This window comes from Lepisma saccharinum, chromosome 2 (assembly GCF_977018435.1).
Source record: "Lepisma saccharinum chromosome 2, izLepSacc3.1, whole genome shotgun sequence".
Lineage (NCBI taxonomy): Eukaryota > Metazoa > Arthropoda > Insecta > Zygentoma > Lepismatidae > Lepisma > Lepisma saccharinum.
In genome coordinates this window covers 111,932,428-111,954,234 of record NC_139230.1, presented here as the reverse complement: position 1 = coordinate 111,954,234, position 21,807 = coordinate 111,932,428, and the positions used below count along the sequence as shown (strand labels likewise).

Below are 21,807 nucleotides of genomic sequence, written 5' to 3'. Positions count from 1 at the left end.
AAGAAGTGATTTACAAGCTTTACAGACCACACTCAATGCCAGTCTTCAATTAGAAATTACAAATTTACAATCACAATGCATGGACCCTCTTCTTAAAATTGATTCTGAACTCAAATTATTGCTTCAGAAATATACTGATCTGGCAACATTGGATAATTTTCAAAGTTTAGAAGAAGCTGTAGCAGCTCTTCAAGCCAAATTTAAGACCCAGGCTAACAACTCTGAGCAATTAAAACAGCAATTGGAAGAGCAGATAAATAATGTCCAGGCACAGCTCCAAACAATTGTCAAAAGCATAAAATCACAAGAAGATTTTGATCTAGTGATTTCTACTCTAAAGGAACAGATTCAATCACTCCAGATACCTAATCTGGACCCCCTGAACAATGCCATAGCCGAGGTTAAAGAAAAAATTGAGACACTTGAAAATTTTATGAACAATTTGCCATCTTCTGATGCTTTAAGTGCAATAACTCGGAGTGTAGCAAATATTAAGCTGCAACTTGAAACATATGAAGATTTTGGAAAAATTCAAAGTTCCATAACCCATCTTGAAGGTACAATAGCAGCAGTGCAAAATGATTTGGCAAATGTACTAGAATCCCGCCTGCCTGGTATTGTAGACACACTTGTCAGTGTCCAGGAACAGATCACAAAGCTTGAAAACCTCAACACCGAATCTGAGCTATATCATTTTCATCACTTGATCGATGATATCCAAACAAAGCTTGAAATTTTACAACAATCCACACCCTCTCAGGCAGATATAGCCCTGCTCCAAAATGCTATGCAAAATGTGGCTGATGCTTCTGAATTAAACAATGTAAAATTGGCACTTGAATTTTTGCAAAATACTGTATCAAATCTTCCCACATCACAGGAACTTAAAAATATTAAGAGGGCAGTGAATCGCATATTGAAATCAGAAGATATCAAGAATATCCAGTCAGAGATCAAACATCTCACTCAGACAGTGGCCACTCTACCAACCAATCAACATATTAATGAACTGCATGCCCTGTTTGAGGATATCAGAAGACAGGTCCATGATCTTACTGCTCAAAATTCAAAATTGGCAGTTATTGAAAATTTGCAACAAATTGTAGCTAATATCAAGCAACAGCTAGGGACCATGGAATCCAATCAAGCAAATGCTCTGTCTGTTTTTGCCACCCAGCTTCAAGAAATTGTGCAACAATACAAGAAACTTGTTGTGGACATAAAAATCAAGCCAGGCCATGATGATGTTGTTAGGACCATCAATAAGCACCTTGAATCTGTAACAAGCAGATTGCTCACAGCAGAAAAAGAAATAACCGGCATAATCGAGAATCCAAAACATACAGTAATTCTTGAATTGTACAGCATCCCCAACAAAGAATATGATTCACCATTTACACCAGGTGGCAAAATATATATGCTGTCCCCTGCACAATTTTATTACCAGTTTTTTGTTGGGGGCACATTGAGACCAATCAAGATCAAATATTGGCTTCAACCACAGGCACACCACTACCCTACCTTATCAATAACAAATGCTGACAACAAAGTGAAAATCACCAGTGTAGAATTGGAGGATTTTACAGATCCCAATACATTAGAAACAGCCTATACTGAAGATGATGGCTCTTTGGAATTTAAAATACAAATAGGGGACAAATTATATTTAGAAAATCCTGCAGTATCAGCTGCTGAACACCCCATAGTTGCAATATTCTTGTTTACATATTATGTCTAGAAAAATTATTGTTGATGAATTACACAGACAGGCCAGACATAATTATAAGAGACTGCCAGTAGTCACAAAGGGCATAGATGATTTATGGCAGAGCGACTTGATTGAGATGGCAAGTGGACAGCTGAAAAACTTAGACAAAATCAACAAGGGCTACAAGTATCTACTCACTGTAATAGATACATTTTCAAAATTTGCCTGGGCTGTACCACTCAAATCCAAGACTGGAACATGTGTTACAGAAGCCATCAGGACAATCATCAATCAGAGTGGAAGATCACCGCGCTATTTGCAAACAGATAATGGCAAAGAATTTTATAATTCTGTGTTCCAACAATTTATTAAAAGCCAGGCAATAAAACATTACTCGAGTTACAGTGATCTCAAGGCCTCAATTGTAGAGAGATTCAACAAAACTCTAAAAAATCTTATGTATAAACAATTTACACTTCAAGGTAATTATAAATGGATTAATATTCTTCCAGAACTTCTACATAAATATAACAACTCGGTCCATTCCACAATCAACATGAAACCCTCTGAAGTAACTTCATCTGATGAGCAAAAATTGATCAGGACTGTTTATTATCCTAGATACCAGCCAACAACAAGAAAGGCCAAATACAGGGTGGGTGAACAAGTAAGAATCAGCAAATATAAGCACTTATTCAAAAGAGGCTTTACAAGAAACTGGAGCACTGAATTATTTACAGTGGTTCAAGTTAAACCCGGGACCCTTAACACATATATAATAAAAGATCACAGAGGAGAAATTCTCAAAGGCCGATTCTATGAACAAGAGCTCAGCAAAACTAAACAGCCTGACACATATCTCATAGAAAAAATCATCCGCAGAAAAGGCAACAAGTTATTTGTCAAATGGCTAGGACTTCCGGAACACAGCTGGATCGATGCAAACAAAATAATAATATGAGCACCTGGGATGTTATAAAAAGGCTGCCAGAACCTGAACAACAAAATAAGAGAAATGGAAAATTGCTGCCTGAAAATATTAGGTGTCTTATTGTTGGGCCATCTGCTTGTGGTAAAACTACACTAATGGTTGATAATTTTTTATTGGCACCCAACTGGTTAGACTGGAAAAACAGGCACTTGTATGTTTTCTCTAAGAGCTTGGAACAATTAAAATATCAGCAGCTGATGAAGCTATATGATGGATTGGATATAGCCACTTTCGAATCAGATGTTAAGCCACTTCATGAATGTCTCGATAATTCTGTTGTTGTGTTTGATGACATTATACTGGATAATCAAAACAAGGTTAGAAATTTCTTTACACAGGGCCGACACAAAAACATTGATTGCTTCTACCTGGCACAGACTTTTTCTAAAATACCGAAGCAACTGATCCGAGACAACAGCAATTTTATATGTGTGTTTCATCAAGATCATACCAACCTCAAACACATACATGATGAATATGTAGGTGGGGACTTGAGCTACAATAATTTTTCCAAGTTTTGCAGTAGGTGCTGGAACCAGGACAGTTATGGGTTTGTCACTATTGATATGACAAGAACACCCAATAGCGGCAAATACAGAAATAAAATCAACAATTTTCTAGACATTGAAATATAAATAAATAAACATGAAAAGGCCAATAATTGATGATCTTAAATTAAGAGATTATCTTGTAAAAAGATTTAAGGGATGGAAATCAGAGAACCGGGGAATTTATGAAAAACACAAACAAGCAGAACAGCCTGTAATTGATGCTATTAGTGAATTAGGTAAGAATATCAAAACTGTTACAGAGCAAAATCAAAATTTGATCACAGAGCTTGTACCTGTAGCTGCCAGGAACATATTAGATTATCCATTTACCCCACTTTCCAGTATTCATACACCTAGTCCTATTGCTCCTAGAAGAATTGAAGCTACTCAGGATCCTATTGAATTGGGTCTTCTTGCTCAAAAATATTTAACCACACCTAAAGACAATAAAGATGAGGTCTTTGGCTTATATGCTGACACAGAGCTTGATGGCAGTATCATACATAGAATTGGCAATTTCAGAGTAACATTTATGGGGGATGATCTGATTGTTTATTCAGAATCTCGTCTCGGAGAAAAAGGTGCTTTTGTTAAGTACCCCGGAACACCTGGATTGTGGGAACTGATGACTAGGAAAAGGCCTGGCAGCTATACAGATCAAGATTATGAGCATTACAAAGAAATATTAATAAAATCATATGCTCTATACCAGAACAATGATCCCACACAAAAAAGAGTCAAGTCTAGCAGTGGGGCAAAATACAATAATTTAATCAAGCCCATATGGTCACAAATTAAGACTGGCAGTGGAATCAAACAATACAACACCCTGCCTAAAGAATTTGTGTGGGTTGATGATGTCAGGAAACTTGTAGATAGGTTATTGGTGATAGCTGGGGAGGAAAATGCTGGCAACCACAATTTTTACAATGAAAAGGTTGGAATTATGGACATGATAAGCACCAAATTGTCTAATTTTATAGTGAATGACACTAAGGGGATTGGATATCTTATAAAAATTATTAATACTCTACCACCTAAATTTTGGAATATTTCTGAGGGTCGGGGCCTGGTTAATGACATTATAAACAAGCTGCCATTTGAACTACATATTCCAGGCTATCAGTATTGTGGTCCCGGTACAAAATTGGACCATAGATTAAACAGAGGTGATCCTGGTGTTAATCCCCTAGATGCTGCTTGTAGAGACCATGACATAGCATACAACACACATTCTGATCTTGACAAGAGACATGTTGCAGACAAAAAATTAGAAGAGGCTGCATTTGGTAGATTTGTAAGCAAAGATGCTTCTTTGAGTGAAAAAATAGCTTCTTTGAGTGAAAAAATAGCAGCATTGGGAACCACCATAGCTATGAGCACCAAACAAAAACTGGGGTGGGGGTTGTGAATATGTATATAATAAACCTACAATGAAGGCCAAGGGTGTTATGTATCAAATACCTTATGCAGGTCTCAAATCTCTTAAAACTATTGACAGTCTTTTAACCAAAAAGCAGCGCAAGAAAAAAAGCTCTTGTATTGCCAAGGGACATGGTATGAAATTGTTGCTTAGTACCCCCCAATTAAAAAAATTACAACAATCCAGGAAAAAATCACATGTAGGGGGATTCATATTTACCATCCCTGCCATCTTAGCTGCTCTCGGGGCTGTTGGGAGCTTGGCTGGGGGATCAGCCGCCATAGCAAAAACAGTAATAGATGCCAAGAAAAATAGGGCAGAATTAGATGAGCAGAAGCGCCATAACCTGGCCATGGAGAAAAAAGGCAAAGGTGTTAAGAGAGCCATGAATAAGTTTAAAAAAAACAAGAGCCGCTTACAAACCAAGATATTGAAGCTTTAATCAAGCCACTGGGCATCAAAAATTTTAGAGGTGTGTACATGTCTGATTCTTTACCGGAACAACCACTCAACAAAGAGTGTGGCATTCTTAATTTGGATAAGTACAAAAATCAGGGCACTCACTGGATCTGTTATCTTAAATATTTAAAAAATGAGTCATTTGTGTTTGATTCATTTGGAGGTGTTCCACCTGAAAATTTAATAAAATATTTAAAATCACCTAATCTTTATTACAATAATGCCCGTGTTCAAAATTTCAAAGATGTTAATTGTGGACATTTGTGTTTATCTGTTCTCAGATATATGTCTCAAATAAATAAACCATCAATTGAAGATTTTCAAAAAGCCTTGTGGTATTTAAAACATCATGGGGGTATTCCATCTCACCAGCCAAAATTCAATATTGAAACTCAAATTGCATGATGACATAGTGTATCCCAAAACAATAGCTCTCAGAGCATTTTACGGCATGTACTTGATACCTAATATTACACACCACAACAATACAATTGCAGTAGGGGATCAAAAAATTGTCATCACTCCAGGGCAATATAATCTGTCCACTCTAAATGCTCAATTACCCAGAGGTGTAGTGTTAAGTCAAAATTCTGTCACTCACAGAGTAGAGATTGTATCTGCTACAGAAACAGTGGATCTGGGTACTATAGGAGAGCTGTTAGGCTTTGAGAACAACACAAAACTTGAAGCAGGCATCAAACACACTGCTATGAATATACCCAAATTCTTAGCCATAGAGACTCTGAATATTCACTGTAATGTGGCGGAGGGTATGATCACCAAATCAAATGGCATAGGCACTCACAAACAAACCGGCATCATTGCAACATTCAAACCTAATTCCGAATTCATGGAGCCAATCATCTACAATCCATCCCCAACATTATATTTTCCTGTGTGCCATAATAGAATAGATTATATTGAATTGATGGTCACTAATGAAAAAGAAGAATTAGTTGATTTTGCTGGAGCCACAACAACTGCTATCATAGAGATTAATATTTAAATAAAAATACATACAATGGAAAATATTGAGAGTTATGAGCTACAATCATTCCCTCCAAACAGGAGGACATTTGCAAATTTACATCAACCCAACACAGAAATTGAAGTTGATTTTGATGTTGGGGATGGCTTTATACACCCCCACAGAGCAGATCTATACATCAAATTTGATGTTGTAAAGCTCGATGGAACAGATTATCCGGCAAATTCAAATATAAGATTGGTAGACAATTTTGTGCCGCATCTGTTCTCTGAAATTGAGATCAGAAAGCATGGTGTTGTTATAAACAGAGTGGATTATCCCGGCATTACCTCCACAGCTTTGGCCACATTAAAATTATCCAAAACCGAGGCTTCTTACTACAAAATAGGTGGATTTGAGGCTGGTGATAAGATATTATCTAAGAACCACACAGTGCTGTTCCCCATGCGCCTGTTGCCAGGATTCTTCTCAGATTACAAATATATTATGTGGAAGGGTGGTTTAAGAATTACATTTAGAAGAGCTGCCAATGATAATAATGCTTTGATGAGGTACAGCACATTAAACTCTACAGGGGAAGCTATGCCTAATACCCTACCTGATGCAGGCAAATGCATTATTCAGACTATGGAGTTAAGAATCCCTGTTGTTGAATATGAGGCCAGTTATGCTCTTAAATACAAAGCAGATATAATAAAAAATCCACAGATTCTTCTACAATTTTATACATATCAATGCGTACAGAAGCCTGCCGCTGGTTCTTATTATGAGTTTGATGCTACAAATTCATTCTCCAGTATTCAATATGACATGCCTGATTTTGTGGTGGTACTGTTTCAGACTGGGAGACACAATAATCAGGAAAAAAATTCAAGTAGATTTGATAACTGCAACATCAAGAACATATATCTTAAAAATGGCAGAAATGAGGTATTCCCTAGAGAAAATTACAATTTAGACATGTCCAAGAATGATTTCCTTAAATTATATGAAGCATTTACATCCTTCAAAAGGGTCACTACTGGCAATACTGACATGTATTACACACCAGATGAATTCAAAGCACAGAGACCCATGTTTGTAATCAACACTTCAAAAAGGAAACAAGTTGTGGTGAATGACAGGACAAACATTAAAATTATCTGTGAATTCCATGAGGCATTACCTGATGACACCATATGTAGTGTTATTCTCATAGGTGAAAAATCATATGTTTATGATGTAAGAAATGAGAGAGTCACAGAACAATTCTAGAAGATATTTGCTCTATTATCCTGTTGTACAACACACAAACCTCAACTGTATATCAGCTAGCAGTGAATATCTTATTTGTGGGCAGTTGTATGTATTTCAATCTTACATCAGGACTCAAACCCAAAGCTCCTGATTACAATGCAGCAATATTAACACTTCTCCATATGGAATATATCCACATTTTACTGGGTTCTGAGACCTTAATACAGACAAAATTGGATTTTGACTGCAATGAATTATTCTCCAAGCCTTGCCTAGGCTCTTATTATCAGAATAATACAAAACTAGAATTGCTTTCAGCATGAAAAGCAGTCCATTGCTACTGTGTCAGAAAATATGTATCTTTATCTCAATAATCTTTGTTACACTTTTACATGTTGCACAGAAAATGTGTATCTTTATCTCAATAATCTTTGTCACATTTTTACATGTCACACAGAAAGATTAATGGCCCCTTCAGTGAATCGCACAGAAAAATCATTAATGCTCCCTTCTAGCTGTATAGATTGTATCTCTTGCGTGCCGGCAAAACATGCAAACAATTAATTATGTTTGCCCGCTTTTCCCCTATTGTATGGCTGAGCGGGTGGTTCCCAATAGAGAATAATTTTGCTCTGTTGAACAACACTTTTTACCAGCTTTCAGATCTGGGAGTTGTATATCAACTAGGAATAATTATTCTTAAAATCTCACGTGTGGAGATATTATTTTGCCACATGTATTTCAATCTTATAAATTTTATCAGGACTCAAACCCGAGCCTCTTGTTTACAAAGCAACAATATTAACATTTTGCCATCAGGGGAGGCTTCACATTTTATCAGGATTCAAACCCGAGCCTCCCGATTACAAAGCAATAAAAACCATGCACCACACTCCACTGGGCCTCAGAACCCAGTAGCTATAAGCTTTATATTAATTCAAGATTCCTGGGATTTTGACAGAAAAACACACTATAAGCAATAAGATCATATGGGAACTTGGCATAGTTTTAAGTATAGCCAAATCTGCTTGAGGGGGGTTCATACTTTCTCAGGAAATATTTGAGGGCATTTTTACAAAAATCTTGGATTAGACGGGGTTCCACACTTGAGCAAAAAGCTCATATGGGCATGTTGAGCTTGTTTTAAGTATAGCCAAATCTGCTTGAGGGGGGTTCATACTTTCTTGAGTTTATAATACCACAAATACAACTACTATTGTGTTTTATTATGTTTTTCTTTTATCATTCATTCATATCGTCGGGTCAACAATCAACACCCATGCTATGGAACTCAAAGGAAATGTTGATCCCGAAAAGAAGATAAACAGATACTCTCATACTCTGAGAATTGCGCGAAACTTGCAAATTGTTCACATATTTTCCCCTCGACACAGTGACAGTCCATTCTGGTCCTCACCTCCCTATACGAAAAAAAAAACTTGCTAGTGTAACTTTAACCTCACATAAATATTTTGTATGTGATAGTTTACGCGTATATTAAATATGATCTTCCACCACTACATATTCTTGCCCTCCTGTCTGATTCCTGTATCACTTTTTATAACATATTTTTATTGCAACCCAACAGTGATCTATCTACGCGTGGCTGCTAAATGCTAGTAAGCTAAGCATTCCCCAAAAAAATATGTTGACTACTGTCAACACTGCATACGCTGTCAAAATCTTCGGTACCCTTGATGCTTAGAACCGGGAAAGAAGTGGGAGAGAGGGTAGGCGCGGGCAGACCCAAACACGTGGTCGGGGCTGATATGAGCCAATGGGGTTACCTTCCGAATTTCTAGGGTACCAAGCAGAAGAAACAGCGTCTTTCTGCGGAAATCGGCAGGAATGCGGATTGGGTGGGTGCCGAAGTCACAATCGGGATCATTCAGGACTGCCTTCAGGAAGGCAGCAGCGGAAATTGGAATTTCTTGCAGTGGAACTGCTTTCGGAGCGATAATTGTTGAATTTTCATGTTCGGGGAAGACGAAAAAAATGCTTATTTTTTCTTACTGTGTTGTGGGTACGTAGTCCGTACCTTGCATATCCTGAATGCACGCCGCTGAAAAATATACATATTAAGGTACATCTAACTTGATGAGCTGGACAAAAAATCATTATGTGATGATGTAAGTATATAACATAATATACTTTATTTGTAACTTTTGATTGAGAATTTTATTATCATATTCTGTTTATATACTGTACTTTTTCGCATGATCCTTTATGGAAGTTTCTTCACACATGCTCACACATATACAAACAAAGGTATTTATTTATTTAACGTTGTTATGCATTGTATGAAAATGTAACACTAGCCGCAGTAATGCAGTATGAAGTAGCACACATATTATGTTTGCAGGTATAAGTAAAAAAAAACTAATCCTGATTAAATAAAACAGTGACAAGTACCATGATCAACATACCAATATTATTATTATTATTAGTAGTAGTAGTAGTAGTATCAATGATGTTATTGTTCTCATATATAGCGCAAGAAAAAGTCTGTGCTAAAGCATTAGTGTTGGAATGAAGGATTTTAAATATTTTTTCAACACGTTCAATTCCACATTAGTTAATAATGGAAAATAAGCACACAAACTGTATTTCTAAGACAGAAAATGCATGATACATGCAGTATGAATGAATATAATTATTTTTGTGCATATAAAAAAATTTAAAGTAAAGTGTTCCCCTATGCTTTGCACCATGCCATGAAGGCATTTTTGAACATATATCATGTATAATTTTCATGTTCAACATATGTTTTACACACATGCAACATGGATTGATGTAAAATAAGAAAATACATATCCAACATGTTACCACTAAATTGTGTACTTATTCAAAGTTTCTTTTATATATATGACATACATTATTTAAATACATTACATAATCAATTTATTCAACTCATAACAAACCAACAGCAATAATGATATAACTTGTCTTTCAAATGTGCGCGCTCCTTTTCCTCCAAAGAGGAAAACTGTTTAACAACAGCAGTTTGAAGTACATATTTGGTCTTACTTCTTCTTTGGTAATTTACAATGCATTACAGAAAACAATGATATTGCGAGTGAAGCAAGGAAGAAATTTTTTAGGTCCATATTATTGCAAACAATAAACAATACTGATTTAATAGGGTGCCATTGCATTCTCTCTTTTACAACTCTTTCAGTTAGATTATTCGGCGTGCAGAGCCGACTCCCTCTGCTCCCTAGCTATGGCTCTGAACTGGATGAGACTAAGAAATTAATAAGAAAAGGAAATCATTGCGAGCGAAGAGAGCAAGAAAATTTTACAAAATGTATTTTTATTTGCATAAAATTTGACATCAAGGAGGGCAATTGCCCCCCCCCCCCTTGCAGGTGCCCTTGGCTGTCTGGAAGAAATATATAACTAATACCATCTTCAGTATTCTTTTGTCCTGCTACTCTTAGATTCTGATAGCCTTGCTTTCTTTACTTCAATGCTTGCTAATCCAATGCTCCCTACCCCTCCTCCCTGGGTAAAGCCACTGGGTAACCACTACATCGACAATAGGCGCCGACAATGGAAGTTAAAAGTAGTTTACATTCGTGTGGAAAACAAATGCATTTGCCTAATTTTCGATGGACTGACTAGCTTAAGAACACGAGGACTACATTATTCCCATGCTTCTTCCTCTATTCTCGCACATAATCATAATATATCATGCATTTTCATTAACTGTGTATTTGGAAAAAGAAATACTGAGCTGGAGTAAAATGCCCATTTCAGAGCAGAATTCTGCATAATTTCTCACAGAGCCCTTAAATAATTCATGAAATTTTCATCACACAAATTATCTTTTGTTATAAAATAAACTAGTGTTGAAACTTTTATATTTTTGCCCATTATAAGGGGGCCCAAACGAGAACTGGGGGGGCATCCCCCGTTTTCGGTGTCCCTGGCTTGAGCCTTTCTAAATTTGTTTTCAATGTCAAAGTGGAGTCTTCTTATACTCTTGCCTTGATAAATGTCAAAACGAATGAGGTATCCATGGAAGGTGTTCAAGCACCAGGGTTTGTAACCAATTTTTATATGTTTACAGTGATGTGCACTGACGAGTAGCTAGTCTAGCAGAGATAGATCAATCAATCTCACATCTCTAATTTATATATATTGTCTTGTTAAAGCTACAGTTCATATGCAACACTTTTCTTTTCAACGCACTTCTCGTCCCTCGGTGTGATCCGCGGGCAAAGTTGGCCTAGCTCGCTCTTCCTCCACCTCACCAGTTCCAAGGAAGAAATGGCCGCCCAAAGGAAAAGGGAAGATTTCTGCCTCTACCTCCCTTGCCCCCTCGACCCCTGCTGCAATGGTTGAAAGCCCGTGCTTTCAGGTCCCCTAGTCTATCCCCTATAGGACAGATAGGGTATTTGTTTTCCTTCGATTCCTTTGTAAATCCTCTAAAGAACTCAGGGGAAAATTTTCTGCAGTACTTATGTTCTCTGTATTTACACAACCTTTTACACGTTATACCTACAATATGTTTGTATAATATGAGATGTAGTTTTATTATTTATGAAATGGAAACATGTTATGTGCAGACAATAATGTTATGCTTTCTTTCTTTCTTTTTTTTTTTTTTGAAATATGAAACATACGTATAATGATTAAATTACAAATATGTGTTCAGGCTCTCTCTCACTCTCGTTTTAGTAGTGTTTTATTTAAATATACTAATCTCCTGGCCTCTAACAGTCATAAATACAGATGTATTTATTTGGGAACGCACGTTCATATTGTTGTTGGTTTGGTATATTTTAGTTCGCTTTTCTGCTACATTTGGTTATCGCAAAAATGAGGATGAGTGATGATATGATGAAATTGATGAAGGGACCTCATATGAACAATCCAGGCCAGGATTCGAGCCCGTGATGAGCACGCATTCTTGTTCCTGTGTGTTGTATTCTGCAGTGAATAATGAAATAATTTGGAATTAAAAATGTATCTCAGAACTCAAAAAGCCAAATGAATATTATTGAAGAAACTACAAAAAAGTGTGTTTTGTTACCTGTTTTGTTTCTTCTATGCATAAAGTGGACTTAAAACACCAAATCAACCAACCGTGTGGGAGTGGTTATCACAGCGCGCTACGACACCAGGAGTTCCAGGTTCAAACCCTGACCGGTGCATGGGTGTTCTTTGTGTTTGTCCCTTCATTAATTTTATCGCATTATCTTCACAAACAAAAAGCGACGCTAAGTAACAAAAATGAAATCAAATCATTGATTGAGTGCTTGATTTCATTCATTTTACTTCACTTTTCCACCACTTTTGGCTAATCGCGAAGATGATACGATAAAATTGATGAAGGGACACACACAAGGAATACTCATGGCCAAGCAGAGATTCAAACCCAGGATCTCTGGCCTAGTAGTCAAATCAAATGGTTTTTTTATTTTCGAATGGGGGTGTACTTTTTTTAGTACTCATTCATCATTTTGCAGTCTTTTCCTGTCTTTGATGTTCTTTTCTTTTTGGAATACTGGGCCCTAAAGAGTTGAGGTGTATGACCCATATCAACCCCCCTTTGAGCATGCCATTGATTGCTGCCCCAAGTGTCAACGTCACCACACGTCACTGTATGTTTACCTCTAGTAAATTGTTTGCAGGAATGTTTCGCCATCATACGTGATCATAGACACAACAAAGTTGAACTACTGAACAATCCGAGCTACTGAAGAGGCACAAAATGTTCCATGAAATGGTCATTTATTATTATTATTGTTATTAAAATTATGTCTAAAATAAAAATAAAATAAGAAATAGAAATAAATAAGCCATGCAAAAGGCTACTACGTCTTGCTTTACATGCAATAATAAGAGTAAGAAATATGATAAATGAAGCAATTGTTAAAAGTAACACAGAAAGCCTGTTGCTACTGTATCTGCATAGCATTACCATATGGTAATGCCACCATTATGAGTAAATATCAAACAAGTGATGTAAACTCTTCAAGAGAAAACTTCATAAGTTTTACATTACATGTGTTTATTCAATAATGCAAGCATTCAGAACACCATAATGAAAGACAATAAAATAAAAACGGCATATTTACTTTCAAGCAAATGAAATTTTGAATAAAAAAATCGAAGGTCAAATTAAATACATCATCTCACAACAATGCCGTTATGTGGACTGAAACTAAAGGTCTCAAGCACAAGCTTTATGCATCCTAGAATGTTTCCTGTCACTAGCTTCGCCTACACACTCAATGTAGACAAGCCCCTAGCATGAAAGTGTCTGAAGGTTCAATCACATCATTCGGACAGTCTAAATGACATACTAGTGTCATGTGTTGAATGTACCATGTAAATACTTGGAAACAGCAAATGGGCTATATTGGGTACTAGGTCATATTGGGTTCAAGCATCTTATTTGAATATGACATCAAGAAATGGCAGAAACCACATACAATATTTGAAAATAGACAACTATGACTTCATGGGGTTAACAGTTTTGTTTATCTTGGCTCAACAGTTAATAATAATAATAGAGTTAGTGAAGAGATACAAAAAAGAATTATGATAGGAAATCGAGCACACTTTGCAAATCTCACACTATGAAAATCTCAACTAATATCAAAATCAATGAAAATTATTTTTTGTTGATTTTAGTAGTAGTAAATGGCTCAGAAATTTGGAATATTACTGCCGAAGATGCCAATAAGCTATGTGTACTCGAAAAAAAAAGATAGTTTGAAGGATTTATGGAACTGTCAAGGAGGAACATATTTGGAGAATACCGTACTGTTACGACACGTAACAACATGGAAATAGAAAATTTATTAGAAAAGGAAGTCATATTGAGATACCAAGACAAGAAGACAAGGCAATGATACCTCTTTTGGCTGGCTATTACAATATTTTGCCATATTCTCAGGTTTCTCAGGTACTTGACAGTCTAATTATTTTTAAGAAATTGGCCAGCACTTCCTCTAAAGATTCCAATGAATACATGTATATAAGCGAAATTTAAGTTAAGTGTCCATTTAGACCAGCCATGTCAAACTCAATTCATAAGTAGGGCCACTTAACAATACTCTCTGATCCACAAAAGTTCAACCACAATCAACTGAAATCCAAAATTCAGAGGGGGCTCTCCAGAGACTTCTAAAACTACAGTTGGGACGGCGTACTAACCGGTGTGCATTCACAGTGCAGAATGGTTATTTTGACAAAATCCTATTTCCCTACTGGCTGCTTTGTAGAGGGGGAATTTTAATGGTGTCAGCTCTTGCAAAAGCAGTGGGCCTAATCGGCTGTTTGACCATGAGTTCCTTCGCAGGTAAATGCGGCAACTCAGGGTCACTGCCATAAAGGCAGTCTCCGCTCCAGATCTTGGCCCGGCGGAACTTTAACAATAAACATTCAATGAACATGTGGGTAACAATTAATAACACAAAAAAACTTACCCTTCCCCTCCACCCAAGGGTGATAGCCTTTAACCCTCCAATTAACTGGGGGGAATAACGCCAGGTGGCTATATCTCGAAAAGTTTAAAGTGAATTCGAAAGATGGCATATGCAGTGTGTGCGTTACTAGCAAGTAAGTCACGTGATTCCTTTGTTCTGACGTCGTGCCATTCTTCCCAGTGAGAGTTAGCTGTTTGTGGTGAAAGCGGCTATTTGGAGACGCTGATGTAAAATTGAGAAGGTAAGTTCTTATGGCATTATTACCCCTACAAATGTGGCATTATCACCCGGTTATGTGGGAAATAATGCCAAAATGCACCTTCTTAGAAAAAAGCTCTCAGAAAATTTACTATATGAAATAAAGATACCATAATTTTTTTGTTGCTAGCAAAAAAAATGCATCTATTGCCTTAACCAGTTTTTACATTGCCAGATGTTTTTATAATGCCAGGAAAAATCGAAGAAGCTTAGCATGGCATTATTCCCCCCAGTTACCTTACTACATATTGCCTTCCCATTGGTGTAATGGTAACAATACCACCTTGAAATCAAAGGTCCTGGGTTTGATACCTGGTGGAGGCACATAGTAGTTTGGATTGCACTTTAAACTGTAGGTCTAGTTCCGAATAGCCTATCTGTGCATAAAGTGAACAAGAAAAGAATACAGTTGGTGACAGCTTAGAAATTACAAACCACATGAGAGATTGTCTGAATCTGCCAATGGTATTACTTAAAATTATTTTAATTAAATAATTTACAAATTCACCTTTGGTAAAGCACTTTGAATTTTTAGCCATCAGTTCTGCCACTAGATAGCTACTAGCTTAAACCACTCTTTCACTGTCTTCATGTACCTTCATGAACACATGTTGTTTAGTGAATCCCAGTTTTAAGTCCCTAACTTGTCTTCTCATATTTTATCTTGAAACTGGCCATATTTAGAACAACGAGTATTGTAGTGCTGCCTTACAATATATACTCTTATATTTTGGCCACAAATTAAACATGTGATATTTCCACATGCTTCACAACAAAAATAGGCAATCTTCCATTTCACTTGAAAAATTCTACATTCATCTTCTATAGTTCTTTTCTTACTCCCGCACACCTTAGACAGCAACACGGTTGTCTGAAACTTTACCAAAAACTGACTTTCCTTCGCGGCAAACCCTTCACAATCTAGAAACTGACTCCTTCGAGACAGAAAGTATGCATCTTTTTCTGAGGAAAAGCATGTGTGTTGTTAGATAGTAACAGTGGTAAAGTACATATAGCAGTGACGTGCACTGAGGAGTAGCTAGTCTAGCAGAGATAGATCAATCAATCTCACATCTAGAATTATATTCAAATCACAATATTTATTGTCTTGTTAAAACCACCACAGCTCATACGCAACACTTTCTTTTCCAAGCGCTTCTCGTCCATCGGTGTTCTCCGCGGGCAAAGCTGGCTGGATACCCTAGCTCGCTCTTCTTCCACCAGACCAGTTTTCAGGTAGAAACGGCCGGCCCAAGGAAAAGGAAGATTTCTACCTCTACCTTCCTTGTCCCCTCGCCCCCCGCTGCAATGGTTGAAAGCCCAGGCTTTCAGGTCCACCAGTCTATCTCCTATTGGACAGATAGGGGATTGGTTTCTCACAATTTTTTTGTAAATCCTCTAAAGAACACAGAGTAAAATTTTCTACAGTACTTATGTTCTCTGTATTTACACAACCTTTTACACGTTGTACAAAATGTGCGTGTGTAGTTATAATATGGGATGTAGTTTTATTATTTATGAAATGGGAACGTGTTATGTGCAGACAATAATGTTATGCTTTCTTTCTTTTTCAAATATGGAATATATAATGATTAAATTACAAATATGTGCTCAGGCTCTCTCTGACTCTCGTTTTAGTAGTGTTTTATTTAAATATACTACTCTTGGTCTCAATCAGTCATAAATACGGATGTATTTATTTCGGCAAGAGAAAGCGTGTTCATATTGTTGTTGGTTTGGTTTATTTCACTTCGCTTTTCTACCACATTTGGTTATCGCGAAAATGAGGATTGAGTGATGATATGATGAAATTTGTGAAGGGACCTCATGAACAATCCAGACCAGGATTCGAACCCGTGATGAGTGCGCATTCTTGTCCTATGTGTTGCAGTGAATAATGAAATAATTTGGAATGAGAAATGTATCTCAGAACTCAAAAAGTCAAATGAATATCATTGAAGAAACTACAAAAAAGTGTGTTGTGTTTTGTTACCTGTCACCAAATCAACCAAGCGTGGGGGAGTGGTTATCACAGCGTGCTACGACACCAGGAGTTCCGGGTTCGAACCCCGACCCGGGCATTGGCGTTCCCTGTGCTCGTCCCTTCATCAATTTCATCGTATCATCTTCGCAATTAACCAAATGTGACAAAAAAGCGACACTAAATAACAAAAATGAAATCAAATCATTGATTGATTGCTCGATTTGGTTTATTTCACTTCGCTTTTCCGCCACCTTTGGTACGACAAAATTGATGAAGGGATACACACAAAGAACACAAATGGCCAATCCGAGATTCGAACCCAGGATCTCAGGCTTAGAGTCAAATCAAATAGTTTTTTATTTTCGAATGTGGGTGGGGGTTACGTGTACTTTTTTCTAGTACTCATTCATAATTTTGCAATCTTTTCCTGTTATCGACATTCTTCTTTTTTGTAGGAATACTGGCCCTAAAGGGAGGAGGGGTGTGACCCACACCAAACCCCCCCCTAGAGCACGCCACTGACTGCTACCCCAAGTGTCGACGTCACCGCACGTCACTGACATATAGGAACTTAAGCCATCCTCATAAGTTGTGACCTAGAGCAAACAAAACATTAATTTCTTTCAGACAATGAAATAAATAACTAACTCTCTCGCCTTCTTAAACCCGAAGGTTTATGGCTGCAGCAACACAAGCATTCCATCTGTCCCTATCCTGGGCAAGATCAATTCAATCTTTTCCATCCTTACCGATTTCCTTTACGTCCATCTCCAATGTTATCCCTCCATCTTCACCTTGGCCTTCCTACAGGTCTCTTACCATCAGGTTTCCCAACAAGAATAAACATGGAACTACCGTGCGTCCATTTCGATCTGCAGCCGAGAGATCGGGAGAAACGTGGCGGGCGGCGCTGACGGAGGTGCCGACATTTGCGGCCTGTAATGCCCGCATATTTTTATGGACATATGCAGACATTTATATAAATATTGCAAAACTAGCACTAACCTGTGTTATAAGAGTTGTTCAAAGTGATGTCCACCTACATTCACACATTCCTGGCATTGTTTGATGAAATTTTGATTCACATGCAAAAGTTCTTCTTCCGTAATTCTTCCTAGTTCTGCCCTTATATTGTCTTTTAGTTCGTCGATGCTATGAGGGTTATTTCGGTAGACTCTATTTTTCAAGGTTCCCCACAAATAATAGTCACATACGGTAAGATCTGGCGAACGTGAAGGCCATAAACCTCTTGAAATTATTCTGTCATCAAACACCTCCCTTATAGCGTCCAAAGAATCAGCCGCGGTATGGGCTGTGGCCGAATCTTGTTGAAAATACCCATATTGTCTCTCATTATCTGATAACAACTGAAAAAACGGCGCGAGTATTTGTGTGCGGTACCTCTCTGAATTTATTGTGTCTTCAAAAATATAGGCCCTATTATTCTTTTGGCACTTACAGCACACCACACACCAATTTTTGCATCGTGTAACGGAACTTCGTGTATTATTCGGGGATTTTCAGTGCTCCAGTATCTATTGTTCTGTGAACAAACATGACCACGCAAGTGAAACCATGCCTCATCCGAAAAAAATATTAACTGTGGATCAACAACACCATCTACAATATTCTGCAAAACCCAATTACAGAAATTTACTCTACTTACGTTGTCAGGGGGCCGTAATTCTTGCACTATAGAAACTCTGTACGGTTTTAATTTTAGTAGCTTAGTGGCTGTATGTGCTGATGATTTTGACACGCCCATCTCCTGTGAAACACGGCGTAGAGGTTTGTTTGGAGAACGTTCTAACGCTGCACCAATTTCATCGAGTTTTGCTTCGGTTAGAATCCGTTGTTTTTGCTTAGGTGTTTTAAAATTTAACGATCCAGTTTCTCGTAATTTAAGGACAAGACGTCTAACCGTATCTCTATGTGGAGGCAGGGTTGGCATGTTTAAAACAAAAGTGTTTAAAACACTTTGTTTTAAACGTTTAAAACACTTTGTTTTAAACGTTTAAAACACACGGCTTTGTTTTTTTTACAAATGTTTTAAACGTTGAAAACAATATGTTTTAAACATGTTTTTTTTACAAGTGTTTAAAACACATTTTGGTGGTAGATATTTTATAGTCTGTGATAATGTTTTTGTTTGGCAACCCTGTTTTTCATTGAATCTGTGTCCATTAATCCGTGCTTTACAGGTCTCACTTATCGCACAACACTTGAGCAACCTTATGTTCTGTCGTCACGGGAGAAAGCTTTTCAATTTTAGGCTAAATGCCTATGTTGTTAGGTTAGGCAGGCTAGCTATGTATGCACAAGGTCGCAAAATTGTTGTGCGACAAGAAAAATCCGTGCTTTACTGTAGAAATCGAAACCTCTCAGTTCCTTGTTTCGTATCGTCCTGTAAGTTTGAGACTGGTGGAAGCTTGAAATGCAAACTAATTATCTAAATACACAATGCGTGATTTTGATCATGACGTGATTTTTCATACGATACGATTCATTGGTCTGTATAACTGAATGAAGCGCAGATGCTTACTTTTGGTAACATAATTTTGTACTTTGAAAGATAAATTCATCTGGAGAATCTATTATGACACTGCAGGTTGTTTTCTGCTATATAAACTGTTCAGACAGCAGGAAATATTTCACAGTGATTTTTTCAGGACGAGGATAGTAATTCTATAATATTCAGTTTCTTGAAATTTAGATGAATATAAATCCTAACCTATTTCAGTAGTGGCGGAAAAAGGTGGGCTATTACCCACAACTTTTGTCCCTGCAGACACGGGCGCCGATTTGTCAAAATTATTGGGGGAGCTCTGATCACTGAAATAAATTAATGAATGACTCACTCTCTCCCTTTTTTAAGTTTTGGCCTCAGTGTTCCGAATCTCAAAAGCTAGGGGTGTGCGGGATCCCGAAAAGTCAGGACCGAGATCGGGAAAAAAATTTCCCGTTCCGATCCGGACTTCGGCAAATGATTTCCCGAATTTTCGGGATCCCGTGCAGTCGGGAAATACCGAATGCTCATTTGAAAATGTCGTTATTTCTCGACGTTTTCTGCATTGTCAATTTCTGGAACTTGCCGTAAATTGTTAGTTTTTAATCCAGAAATCACTTAAAGTGAAAATGACGTATAATTCGAGATTTTCAGAGCATCTGGAAATTTTGAACATTTCCCGACTCAGTAGGGAAATTGAAATTTTTTCGCGTCCCGATCCCGTCCCGCACACCCCTAATAAAAGCCCATGAATTCCTCAAAAATATCATTTTTTTATTCACAAAATATTAATTGTCCACGGATGGATGTGTCACATGTTTCGTCAACCATAATAGCAAAATATTCCCGACTTTTATTATCTGCTACCACGGAGCGCAAAAAAGATCTCCCTAATATATCAATGATGTCGTTCTGAATGTCATGTGAGAGCCATTTGTAGCCAGAACGTCCCATCCACTCCCCTAGTTCATGCACATCGTCTTTTGAAACTCTTTTTTAGTAAAAATTTTAACAATACTCATAATTACATACTTAGTATATACTAGTAATAAATCATGCGTTTTGCTGTCTCTGGTCATAGCCTCCCCAAAGATGATGGTTTAGCGGTTTCAGTCCCCCAAAGTTGATGGTCTAGAAAGTTTTAAATGTGTATTAAAAGTTAAGTTCATGTGGCACAATTCAGAGTAAACTTTACAAGAGAAGCAAAATAATACATTAGATCCTCTTAAGCAAAATTATTTGGGGGGGCTCTGCCCCCACATTGTTAATATTGGGAGTCTCGATCCCCCAAGCCCCATGGAGTCGGCGCCTATGCCTGCAGTAGAGGTGTGCGGGATGAAAGAAAATTTCCATCCCGATCCCGACTTCCGGAAATGATTTCCCGACTTTTTGGGATCCCAAGCAGTCTGGAAATTCCGAATGGTCATTTTAAAACGTCGTCAATTCTAGACGTTCTCTGCATTGTGGTTTTGTACCAGAAGTGTAAAAACAAGCACTTAAGATGGAAATTACGGGTGGAATTCGAGATTTCAAGAGCTTTTGGAAATTTCGAACACATCCCGTCCCGAAAATTTTCCGACTTTTTCGGGAAATTGAGAATTTTCCCCGTCCGGAATGTCGGGATTTAAAGAATTTCCAGTTCCGACCCAAAAAATTCTGTCCCGCACACCCCTTCCCTGCAGTATGGTAAAACTTATCTCCAAAGGTAAATAAACTGTCCTTGTCGCAATTGTACTCATAAAAATGAGAATTTTTTCTCTTTAACGACTTTAAGTATAATTTACTGGGAAAAGGTTGAATTTGTTTTGTTTAAAACATGTTTAAAACATGTTTTTTAACTCATGTTTAAAACTATGTATAAAACAAAAAAAACATGTTTTAAACAAAAAAAACAGTTTGTTTTGTTCTTTTTTAAAAAAAACACAAATTTTGCCAACCCTGTGTGGAGGTGAAACGCCTGGGAATTTCTGTACAAATTGCCTACACACGTCTCGACACGAGTCTGTTTTCACGTAAGTGTCATACATAAAAATTCTTTGTTCTAACGTGACCCTTGCGGCTGGCATTCCAATCGTCTGACTGACACAACACACATACACACTGCAATAACACAAACAAGTAACGGCAAGTAACCAAGAATAACACTCTTACGCACAGTACGAAATTAACACGCTCTTGGTTTACATCTGCCTGCCACTATATTCACAGCTTTGTAGTCGCGAAGGAACAAAAAACTTGAGCTAGGAGATTTCGGATTGCAA

At 37.4% G+C, this 21,807-nt stretch overlaps 1 protein-coding gene across 1 annotated transcript in view; it reads right to left on the bottom strand.

Annotated features, from left to right (window-relative positions):
* LOC145984115 (myophilin-like) overlaps positions 1-21,807 on the bottom strand; it is a 399,095-nt gene that overhangs the window by 35,736 nt on the left and 341,552 nt on the right. The gene's annotated exons all lie outside the window — the stretch shown is intronic.